This window comes from Phyllobates terribilis, unplaced genomic scaffold (assembly GCF_046119375.1).
Source record: "Phyllobates terribilis strain yellow unplaced genomic scaffold, ASM4611937v1 Scaffold_4__5_contigs__length_816908805, whole genome shotgun sequence".
Taxonomy (NCBI): domain Eukaryota; kingdom Metazoa; phylum Chordata; class Amphibia; order Anura; family Dendrobatidae; genus Phyllobates; species Phyllobates terribilis.
In genome coordinates, this window is record NW_027362764.1 from 691,984,031 (window position 1) to 691,995,420 (window position 11,390).

General features: G+C 54.6%; 4 non-coding genes and 2 pseudogenes across 4 annotated transcripts; all 6 read left to right on the plus strand.

Moving 5' to 3' along the window:
• The first annotated feature begins 623 nt into the window (after positions 1-623).
• On the plus strand, positions 624-742 carry LOC141266530 (5S ribosomal RNA). The gene has a single exon (XR_012320565.1). It is a non-coding gene; the product is annotated as a 5S ribosomal RNA (ribosomal RNA).
• A 1,697-nt stretch (positions 743-2,439) lies between these two features.
• LOC141269651 (5S ribosomal RNA) lies at positions 2,440-2,548 on the plus strand (annotated as a pseudogene).
• Positions 2,549-4,255: 1,707 nt separating this feature from the next.
• LOC141269256 (5S ribosomal RNA) lies at positions 4,256-4,364 on the plus strand (annotated as a pseudogene).
• A 1,706-nt stretch (positions 4,365-6,070) lies between these two features.
• Positions 6,071-6,189, plus strand: LOC141267522 (5S ribosomal RNA). Its single transcript, XR_012321312.1, has one exon. It is a non-coding gene; the product is annotated as a 5S ribosomal RNA (ribosomal RNA).
• A 1,706-nt stretch (positions 6,190-7,895) lies between these two features.
• Positions 7,896-8,014, plus strand: LOC141266531 (5S ribosomal RNA). The gene has a single exon (XR_012320566.1). It is a non-coding gene; the product is annotated as a 5S ribosomal RNA (ribosomal RNA).
• Positions 8,015-9,704: 1,690 nt separating this feature from the next.
• LOC141266368 (5S ribosomal RNA) lies at positions 9,705-9,823 on the plus strand. The gene has a single exon (XR_012320407.1). It is a non-coding gene; the product is annotated as a 5S ribosomal RNA (ribosomal RNA).
• Positions 9,824-11,390: the final 1,567 nt, after the last annotated feature.

Sequence of the window (11,390 nt, forward strand, 5' to 3'; positions counted from 1 at the left end):
GCAGAAGTAACGTCTTCTTCTTCAAAGAAGCTTGTGTAACTAACCCAATCAGACAGCTGCCCAGGAGCTAACCTCAGTGCTAGGAAGGAGCGGGAGGGAATTGAGGGGGTGGTTCCTGCTAAGGCCCTGAAATAATAATAAGACAGGCAGGAGAGTCTGACGCATGGTGGCGGAAAAGCTGCAGGTGCAAATAGGGAATGTGGTCTCGTGCGAGCAACTTGTGCATGCTCGCTGTGTGTGAGTGTGCGCTTCCTAGGTACGGCGCGCTGCAGACAGTCAAAAGGGTTGCTCCCTTTCATTAAAAGTTAATCCCCGGCTGCAGGCTATTAGAAAGCAACTAACCGTGCTCTACTCACCCTACCCAGGTCTACCGGTGAGTCTCGCCGCTGCTCCCGGCCTGTGGCATTGGCCGCGACGCTGACGTTCCGTCGACAGCGCGGCAGCCGATCAGTGAGCTCAGCGGCTCTGAGCGGGGCGTTCTGTCTACAAGACCTTTTTAAGGAGCCAGCAAAAAAGTGAAGAGAAAGGAAAGCACAAAAGCACCTTGTCTTACTAAGCACTGGAAAGGGCAGCCGGCAACCGGACGTCAAAGTGGAAAAGCAGCAAGTGAGAGTCCTGTATCTGCCTACGGCCACACCACCCTGAACACGCCCGATCTTGTCTGATCTCGGAAGCCAAGCAGGGTCAGGCCTGGTTAGTACTTGGATGGGAGACCGCCTGGGAATACCAGGTGCTGTAGGCTTTTGCTTTTTCTTACTTCCACAAGCAGGGGTCACTCTCCTCTATGCCTTTTTTCCATTCCTTTTTTCACAAGCGCACACATGCTCCTTTCTTCTTTTCATTTGCTTTCTCTCTTGCGCTATTTAATCCTTGAAAATACCAGCATCCTTCTCATCACCGTGGGCCTCCAGCATTGTTGCTTATTTACTTTTAATACTAGGCTTCTTTTCACCAGGACCAGCGACTCCCGCATGACTGGAGGCAACCACCGCTGACCTGGAGGCAACCACCGGTAACCTGGAGGCCAGTTTACAGCACAACCCAAGCAAAACACCTTTGCAGGCCACACAACCCCCCCCGAAGAGCAGCTCAAATTCACTCGCAACCATCTCACCCTCTTCCTTCATTCACTCCTGGGCGTTTCGCTCCACCCCAAGTTGCGGGTCCAGCTTGCTCTTTCTGTCACATCCCCGCGATGAACGGTTTAGCCTGCAGGAGACCCTGCGCCGAGCCATTTTTAAACACATCTGATGCGGCAGGTGTTTCATTGCTCAACAAACAACACCTATAGGGACGGCACAGCCTATGCATCGGTCCTTCGGAGACCGCCCTAGAACGGCCAGAGTTCTCGTCCCCACGCGAGCCTGAGGAAGGCTGGCCGGGCGATGGGCCAAGCAGCGTCTACTGGCCATACCACCTTGGATACGTCCGATCTCGGAAGCAAAGCAGAGATGGGTTCGGAAATACTTGGTTGGGACACCTCCTGAGAACACCAGGTATTGTAGACAATTTTGATGACGTTTTGCCATCTTGCCCAGCTCGGCTAGCATGGAGTGGCGCCTTGCTGGACACCGACCTTACGTAAAGTAGAGGCTGGAAGTCCCAAGCCCCCCAAGACCTCTAAGATAAGGACGCAACCCCGCCGCCTCTACCAGGCCTCACACCGAGCTCCTTGCCACGGCTAGGAGTGCTTATTGACCCCGCAGCCGGCCGTATGCAAATGATGGCGTTAAAAGCATCTCGCGCTGTGAAGGGGCCAGGCTTTCAGCAGCTGCCCAGGGGATGGTTTTAGAGGGCGACCGCCTAACGAGGGCCAGCAGAAGTAACGTCTTCTTATTCAAAGAAGATTGTGTAACTAACCCAATCAGACAGCTGCCCAGGAGCTAACCTCAGTGCTAGGAAGGAGCGGGAGGGAATTGAGGGGGTGGTTACTGCTAAGGCCCTGAAATAATAATAAGACAGGCAGGAGAGTCTGACGTATGGTGGCGGAAAAGCTGCAGGTGCAAATAGGGAATGTGGTCTCGTGCGAGCAACTTGTGCATGCTCGCTGTGTGTGAGTGTGCGCTTCCTAGGTACCGCGCGCTGCAGACAGTCAAAAGGGTTGCTCCCTTTCATTAAAAGTTAATCCCCGGCTGCAGGCTATTAGAAAGCAACTAACCGCGCTCTACTCACCCTACCCAGGTCTACCGGTGAATCTCGCAGCTGCTCCCGGCCTGTGGCATTGGCCGCGACGCTGACGTTCCGTCGACAGCGCGGCAGCCGATCAGTGAGCTCAGCGGCTCTGAGCGGGGCGTTCTGTCTACAAGACCTTTTTAAGGAGCCAGCAAAAAAGTAAAGAGAAAGGAAAGCACAAAAGCACCTTGTCTTACTAAGCACTGGAAAGGGCAGCCGGCAACCGGACGTCAAAGTAGAAAAGCAGCAAGTGAGAGGCCTGTCTCTGCTTACGTCCACACCACCCTGAACACGCCCGATCTCGGAAGCTAAGCAGCGTCAGGCCTGGTTAGTACTTGGATGGGAGACCGCCTGGGAATACCAGGTGCTGTAGGCTTTTGCTTTTTCTTACTTCCACCAGCAGGGGTCACTCTCCTCGATGCCTTTTTTCCATTCCTTTTTTCACAAGCGCACACATGCTCCTTTCTGCTTTTCATTTGCTTTCTCTCTTGCGCTATTTAATCCTTGCAAAATACCAGCATGCTTCTCATCACCGTGGACCTCCAGCATTGTTGCTTATTTACTTTTAATACTAGGCTTCTTTTCACCAGGACCAGCGACTCCCGGCTGACTGGAGGCAACCACCGCTGACCTGGAGGCAACCACCGGTAACCTGGAGGCCAGTTTACAGCACAACCCAAGCAAAACACCTTTGCAGGCCACACGACCCCCCCCGAAGAGCAGCTCAAATTCACTCGCAACCATCTCACCCTCTTCCTTCATTCACTCCTGGGCGTTTCGCTCCACCCCTAGTTGCGGGTCCAGCTTGCTCTTTCTGTCACATCCCCGCGATGAACGGTTTAGCCTGCAGGAGACCCTGCGCCGAGCCATTTTTAAACACATCTGATGCGGCAGGTGTTTCATTGCTCAACAAACAACACCTATAGGGACGGCACAGCCTATGCATCGGTCCTTCGGAGACCGCCCTAGAACGGCCAGATTTCTCGTCCCCACGCGAGCCTGAGGAAGGCTGGCCGGGCGATGGGCCAAGCAGCATCTACTGGCCATACCACCTTGGATACGTCCGATCTCGGAAGCAAAGCAGAGATGGGTTCGGAAATACTTGGTTGGGACACCTCCTGAGAACACCAGGTATTGTAGACAATTTTGATGACGTTTTGCCATCTTGCCCAGTTCGGCTAGCATGGAGTGGCGCCTTGCTGGACACCGACCTTACGTAAAGTAGAGGCTGGAAGTCCCAAGCCTCCCAAGCCCCCCAAGACCTCTAAGATAAGGACGCAACCCCGCCGCCTCTACCAGGCCTCACACCGAGCTCCTTGCCACGGCTAGGAGTGCTTATTGACCCCGCAGCCGGCCGTATGCAAATGATGGCGTTAAAAGCATCTCGCGCTGTGAAGGGGCCAGGCTTTCAGCAGCTGCCCAGGGGATGGTTTTAGAGGGCGACCGCCTAACGAGGGCCAGCAGAAGTAACGTCTTCTTCTTCAAAGAAGCTTGTGTAACTAACCCAATCAGACAGCTGCCCAGGAGCTAACCTCAGTGCTAGGAAGGAGCGGGAGGGAATTGAGGGGGTGGTTCCTGCTAAGGCCCTGAAATAATAATAAGACAGGCAGGAGAGTCTGACGCATGGTGGCGGAAAAGCTGCAGGTGCAAATAGGGAATGTGATCTCGTGCGAGCAACTTGTGCATGCTCGCTGTGTGTGAGTGTGCGCTTCCTAGGTACGGCGCGCTGCAGACAGTCAAAAGGGTTGCTCCCTTTCATTAAAAGTTAATCCCCGGCTGCAGGCTATTAGAAAGCAACTAACCGCGCTCTACTCACCCTACCCAGGTCTACCGGTGAGTCTCGCCGCTGCTCCCGGCCTGTGGCATTGGCCGCGACGCTGACGTTCCGTCGACAGGGCGGCAGCCGATCAGTGAGCTCAGCGGCTCTGAGCGGGGCGTTCTGTCTACAAGACCTTTTTAAGGAGCCAGCAAAAAAGTGAAGAGAAAGGAAAGCACAAAAGCACCTTGTCTCACTAAGCACTGGAAAGGGCAGCCGGCAACCGGACGTCAAAGTGGAAAAGCAGCAAGAGAGAGCCCTGTCTCTGTCTACGGCCACACCACCCTGAACATGCCTGATCTCAGAAGCTAAGCAGGGTCAGGCCTGGTTAGTACTTGGATGGGAGACCACCTGGGAATACCAGGTGCTGTACGCTTTTGCTTTTTCTTACTTCCACCAGCAGGGGTCACTCTCCTCTATGCCTTTTTTCCATTCCTTTTTTCACAAGCGCACACATGCTCCTTTCTTCTTTTCATTTGCTTTCTCTCTTGCGCTATTTAATCCTTGCAAAATACCAGCATCCTTCTCATCACCGTGGGCCTCCAGCATTGTTGCTTATTTACTTTTAATACTAGGCTTCTTTTCACCAGGACCAGCGACTCCCGCATGACTGGAGGCAACCACCGCTGACCTGGAGGCAACCACCGGTAACCTGGAGGCCAGTTTACAGCACAACCCAAGCAAAACACCTTTGCAGGACACACGGCCCCCCCGAAGAGCAGCTCAAATTCACTCGCAACCATCTCACCCTCTTCCTTCATTCACTCCTGGGCGTTTCGCTCCACCCCTAGTTGCGGGTCCAGCTTGCTCTTTCTGTCACATCCCCGCGATGAACGGTTTAGCCTGCAGGAGACCCTGCGCCGAGCCATTTTTAAACACATCTGATGCGGCAGGTGTTTCATTGCTCAACAAACAACACCTATAGGGACGGCACAGCCTATGCATCGGTCCTTCGGAGACCGCCCCAGAACGGCCAGAGTTCTCATCCCCACGCAAGCCTGAGGAAGGCTGGCCGGGCGATGGGCCAAGCAGCGTCTACTGGCCATACCACCTTGGATACGTCCGATCTCGGAAGCAAAGCAGAGATGGGTTCGGAAATACTTGGTTGGGACACCTCCTGAGAACACCAGGTATTGTAGACAATTTTGATGACGTTTTGCCATCTTGCCCAGCTCGGCTAGCATTGAGTGGCGCCTTGCTGGACACCGACCTTACGTAAAGTAGAGGCTGGAAGTCCCAAGCCTCCCAAGCCCCCCAAGACCTCTAAGATAAGGACGCAACCCCGCCGCCTCTACCAGGCCTCACACCGAGCTCCTTGCCACGGCTAGGAGTGCTTATTGACCCCGCAGCCGGCCGTATGCAAATGATGGCGTTAAAAGCATCTCGCGCTGTGAAGGGGCCAGGCTTTCAGCAGCTGCCCAGGGGATGGTTTTAGAGGGCGACCGCCTAACGAGGGCCAGCAGAAGTAACGTCTTCTTCTTCAAAGAAGCTTGTGTAACTAACCCAATCAGACAGCTGCCCAGGAGCTAACCTCAGTGCTAGGAAGGAGCGGGAGGGAATTGAGGGGGTGGTTCCTGCTAAGGCCCTGAAATAATAATAAGACAGGCAGGAGAGTCTGACGCATGGTGGCGGAAAAGCTGCAGGTGCAAATAGGGAATGTGGTCTCGTGCGAGCAACTTGTGCATGCTCGCTGTGTGTGAGTGTGCGCTTCCTAGGTACGGCGCGCTGCAGACAGTCAAAAGGGTTGCTCCCTTTCATTAAAAGTTAATCCCCGGCTGCAGGCTATTAGAAAGCAACTAACCGCGCTCTACTCACCCTACCCAGGTCTACCGGTGAGTCTCGCCGCTGCTCCCGGCCTGTGGCATTGGCCGCGACGCTGACGTTCCGTCGACAGCGCGGCAGCCGATCAGTGAGCTCAGCGGCTCTGAGCGGGGCGTTCTGTCTACAAGACCTTTTTAAGGAGCCAGCAAAAAAGTGAAGAGAAAGGAAAGCACAAAAGCACCTTGTCTTACTAAGCACTGGAAAGGGCAGCCGGCAACCAGACGTCAAAGTGGAAAAGCAGCAAGTGAGAGGCCTGTCTCTGCCTACGGCCACACCACCCTGAACACGCCCGATCTCGTCTGATCTTGGAAGCTAAGCAGGGTTGGGCCTGGTTAGTACTTGGATGGGAGACCGCCTGGGAATACCAGGTGCTGTAGGCTTTTACTTTTTCTTACTTCCACCAGCAGGGGTCACTCTCCTCTATGCCTTTTTTCTATTCCTTTTTTCACAAGCGCACACATGCTCCTTTCTTCTTTTCATTTGCTTTCTCTCTTGCGCTATTTAATCCTTGCAAAATACCAGCATCCTTCTCATCACCGTGGGCCTCCAGCATTGTTGCTTATTTACTTTTAATACTAGGCTTCTTTTCACCAGGACCAGCGACTCCCGCATGACTGGAGGCAACCACCGCTGACCTGGAGGCAACCACCGGTAACCTGGAGGCCAGTTTACAGCACAACCCAAGCAAAACACCTTTGCAGGCCACACGACCCCCCCGAAGAGCAGCTCAAATTCACTCGCAACCATCTCACCCTCTTCCTTCATTCACTCCTGGGCGTTTCGCTCCACCCCAAGTTGCGGGTCCAGCTTGCTCTTTCTGTCACATCCCCGCGATGAACGGTTTAGCCTGCAGGAGACCCTGCGCCGAGCCATTTTTAAACACATCTGATGCGGCAGGTGTTTCATTGCTCAACAAACAACACCTATAGGGACGGCACAGCCTATGCATCGGTCCTTCGGAGACCGCCCCAGAACGGCCAGAGTTCTCGTCCCCACGCGAGCCTGAGGAAGGCTGGCCGGGCGATGGGCCAAGCAGCGTCTACTGGCCATACCACCTTGGATACGTCCGATCTCGGAAGCAAAGCAGAGATGGGTTTGGAAATACTTGGTTGGGACACCTCCTGAGAACACCAGGTATTGTAGACAATTTTGATGACGTTTTGCCATCTTGCCCAGCTCGGCTAGCATTGAGTGGCGCCTTGCTGGACACCGACCTTACGTAAAGTAGAGGCTGGAAGTCCCAAGCCTCCCAAGCCCCCCAAGACCTCTAAGATAAGGACGCAACCCCGCCGCCTCTACCAGGCCTCACACCGAGTTCCTTGCCACGGCTAGGAGTGCTTATTGACCCCGCAGCCGGCCGTATGCAAATGATGGCGTTAAAAGCATCTCGCGCTGTGAAGGGGCCAGGCTTTCAGCAGCTGCCCAGGGGATGGTTTTAGAGGGCGACCGCCTAACGAGGGCCAGCAGAAGTAACGTCTTCTTCTTCAAAGAAGCTTGTGTAACTAACCCAATCAGACAGCTGCCCAGGAGCTAACCTCAGTGCTAGGAAGGAGTGGGAGGGAATTGAGGGGGTGGTTCCTGCTAAGGCCCTGAAATAATAATAAGACAGGCAGGAGAGTCTGACGCATGGTGGCGGAAAAGCTGCAGGTGCAAATAGGGAATGTGGTCTCGTGCGAGCAACTTGTGCATGCTCGCTGTGTGTGAGTGTGCGCTTCCTAGGTACGGCGCGCTGCAGACAGTCAAAAGGGTTGCTCCCTTTCATTAAAAGTTAATCCCCGGCTGCAGGCTATTAGAAAGCAACTAACCACGCTCTACTCACCCTACCCAGGTCTACAGGTGAGTCTCGCCGCTGCTCCCGGCCTGTGGCATTGGCCGCGACGCTGACGTTCCGTCGACAGCGCGGCAGCCGATCAGTGAGCTCAGTGGCTCTGAGCGGGGCGTTCTGTCTACAAGACCTTTTTAAGGAGCCAGCAAAAAAGTGAAGAGAAAGGAAAGCACAAAAGCACCTTGTCTTACTAAGCACTGGAAAGGGCAGCCGGCAACCGGACGTCAAAGTGGAAAAGCAGCAAGTGAGAGGCCTGTCTCTGCCTACGGCCACACCACCCTGAACACGCCCGATCTTGTCTGATCTCGGAAGCCAAGCAGGGTCAGGCCTGGTTAGTACTTGGATGGGAGACCGCCTGGGAATACCAGGTGCTGTAGGCTTTTGCTTTTTCTTACTTCCACCAGCAGGGGTCACTCTCCTCTATGCCTTTTTTCCATTCCTTTTTTCACAAGCGCACACATGCTCCTTTCTTCTTTTCATTTGCTTTCTCTCTTGCGCTATTTAATCCTTGCAAAATACCAGCATCCTTCTCATCACCGTGGGCCTCCAGCATTGTTGCTTATTTACTTTTAATACTAGGCTTCTTTTCACCAGGACCAGCGACTCCCGCATGACTGGAGGCAACCACCGCTGACCTGGAGGCAACCACCGGTAACCTGGAGGCCAGTTTACAGCACAACCCAAGTAAAACACCTTTGCAGGCCACACGACCCCCCCGAAGAGCAGCTCAAATTCACTCGCAACCATCTCACCCTCTTCCTTCATTCACTCCTGGGCGTTTCGCTCCACCCCAAGTTGCGGGTCCAGCTTGCTCTTTCTGTCACATCCCCGCGATGAACGGTTTAGCCTGCAGGAGACCCTGCGCCGAGCCATTTTTAAACACATATGATGCGGCAGGTGTTTCATTGCTCAACAAACAACACCTATAGGGACGGCACAGCCTATGCATCGGTCCTTCGGAGACCGCCCCAGAACGGCCAGAGTTCTCGTCCCCACGCGAGCCTGAGGAAGGCTGGCCGGGCGATGGGCCAAGCAGCGTCTACTGGCCATACCACCTTGGATACGTCTGATCTCGGAAGCAAAGCAGAGATGGGTTCGGAAATACTTGGTTGGGACACCTCCTGAGAACACCAGGTATTGTAGACAATTTTGATGACGTTTTGCCATCTTGCCCAGCTCGGCTAGCATGGAGTGGCGCCTTGCTGGACACCGACCTTACGTAAAGTAGAGGCTGGAAGTCCCAAGCCTCCCAAGCCCCCCAAGACCTCTAAGATAAGGACGCAACCCCGCCGCCTCTACCAGGCCTCACACCGAGCTCCTTGCCACGGCTAGGAGTGCTTATTGACCCCGCAGCCGGCCGTATGCAAATGATGGCGTTAAAAGCATCTCGCGCTGTGAAGGGGCCAGGCTTTCAGCAGCTGCCCAGGGGATGGTTTTAGAGGGCGACCGCCTAACGAGGGCCAGCAGAAGTAACGTCTTCTTCTTCAAAGAAGCTTGTGTAACTAACCCAATCAGACAGCTGCCCAGGAGCTAACCTCAGTGCTAGGGAGGAGCGGGAGGGAATTGAGGGGGTGGTTACTGCTAAGGCCCTGAAATAATAATAAGACAGGCAGGAGAGTCTGACGCATGGTGGCGGAAAAGCTGCAGGTGCAAATAGGGAATGTGGTCTCGTGCGAGCAACTTGTGCATGCTCGCTGTGTGTGAGTGTGCGCTTCCTAGGTACGGCGCGCTGCAGACAGTCAAAAGGGTTGCTCCCTTTCATTAAAAGTTAATCTAGAAAGCAACTAACCGCGCTCTACTCACCCTACCCAGGTCTACCGGTGAGTCTCGCCGCTGCTCCCGGCCTGTGGCATTGGCCGCGACGCTGACGTTCCGTCGACAGCGCGGCAGCCGATCAGTGAGCTCAGCGGCTCTGAGCGGGGCGTTCTGTCTACAAGACCTTTTTAAGGAGCCAGCAAAAAAGTGAAGAGAAAAGAAAGCACAAAAGCACCTTGTCTTACTAAGCACTGGAAAGGGCAGCCGGCAACCGGACGTCAAAGTGGAAAAGCAGCAAGTGAGAGGCCTGTCTCTGCCTACGGCCACACCACCCTGAACACGCCTGATCTTGTCTGATCTTGGAAGCTAAGCAGGGTTGGGCCTGGTTAGTACTTGGATGGGAGACCGCCTGGGAACACCAGGTGCTGTAGGCTTTTGCCTTTTCTTACTTCCACCAGCAGGGCTCACTCTCCTCTATGCCTTTTTTCCATTCCTTTTTTCACAAGCGCACACATGCTCCTTTCTTCTTTTCATTTGCTTTCTCTCTTGCGCTATTTAATCCTTGCAAAATACCAGCATCCTTCTCATCACCGTGGGCCTCCAGCATTGTTGCTTATTAACTTTTAATACTAGGCTTCTTTTCACCAGGACCAGCGACTCCCGCATGACTGGAGGCAACCACCGCTGACCTGGAGGCAACCACCGGTAACCTGGAGGCCAGTTTACAGCACAACCCAAGCAAAACACCTTTGCAGGCCACACGACCCCCCCGAAGAGCAGCTCAAATTCACTTCCTTCATTCACTCCTGGGCGTTTCGCTCCACCCCAAGTTGTGGGTCCAGCTTGCTCTTTCTGTCACATCCCCGCGATGAACGGTTTAGGCTGCAGGAGACCCTGCGCCGAGCCATTTTTAAACACATCTGATGCAGCAGGTGTTTCATTGCTCAACAAACAACACCTATAGGGACGGCACAGCCTATGCATCGGTCCTTCGGAGACCGCCCCAGAACGGCCAGAGTTCTTGTCCCCACGCGATCCTGAGGAAGGCTGGCCGGGCGATGGGCCAAGCAGCGTCTACTGGCCATACCACCTTGGATACGTCTGATCTCGGAAGCAAAGCAGAGATGGGTTCCGAAATACTTGGTTGGGACACCTCCTGAGAACACCAGGTATTGTAGACAATTTTGATGACGTTTTGCCATCTTGCCCAGCTCGGCTAGCATTGAGTGGCGCCTTGCTGGACACCGACCTTACGTAAAGTAGAGGCTGGAAGACCCAAGCATCCCAAGCCCCCCAAGACCTCTAAGATAAGGACGCAACCCCGCCGCCTCTACCAGGCCTCACACCGAGCTCCTTGCCACGGCTAGGAGTGCTTATTGACCCCGCAGCCGGCCGTATGCAAATGATGGCGTTAAAAGCATCTCGCGCTGTGAAGGGGCCAGGCTTTCAGCAGCTGCCCAGGGGATGGTTTTAGAGGGCGACCGCCTAACGAGGGCCAGCAGAATTAACGTCTTCTTCTTCAAAGAATCTTGTGTAACTAACCCAATCAGACAGCTGCCCAGGAGCTAATGACGCGCCCCTGGGCCTGTGTCGCGCTGCGTTGCGCACGCGGGAGCTTACCCGGAGCCGGATCTCTTGAGGGTTGTAGTCTCGTGGCGGTGACCCGTTCCGTGCCCAGGGAGTCAAAGTGAGCGGCGATGTAACAGCGGTAGATGCAGGACGACTACGCCACCCGTTGAATGCAGCTATGGAGCTGCCGCTGCAGGACAGTCCGCTGAGGCCGGTGGATGGATGGTGCAGCGTAGATGGTATAACCCCCAATGGGAGGGGTATGGCCTCAGGGCAGCAGATGTGGATGATGGGGGTAGCAGGAACCACTCAGAGACGGTGCGGTGTAATTCAGGGTCTTTACTGGTAACAACGATAGACCCTCCCGGAGTACTTGCTAGTGAACGGGGCCTGGTCAGTCCTTGAGCAGATGGGATCTCCCCTGGCCAGGCG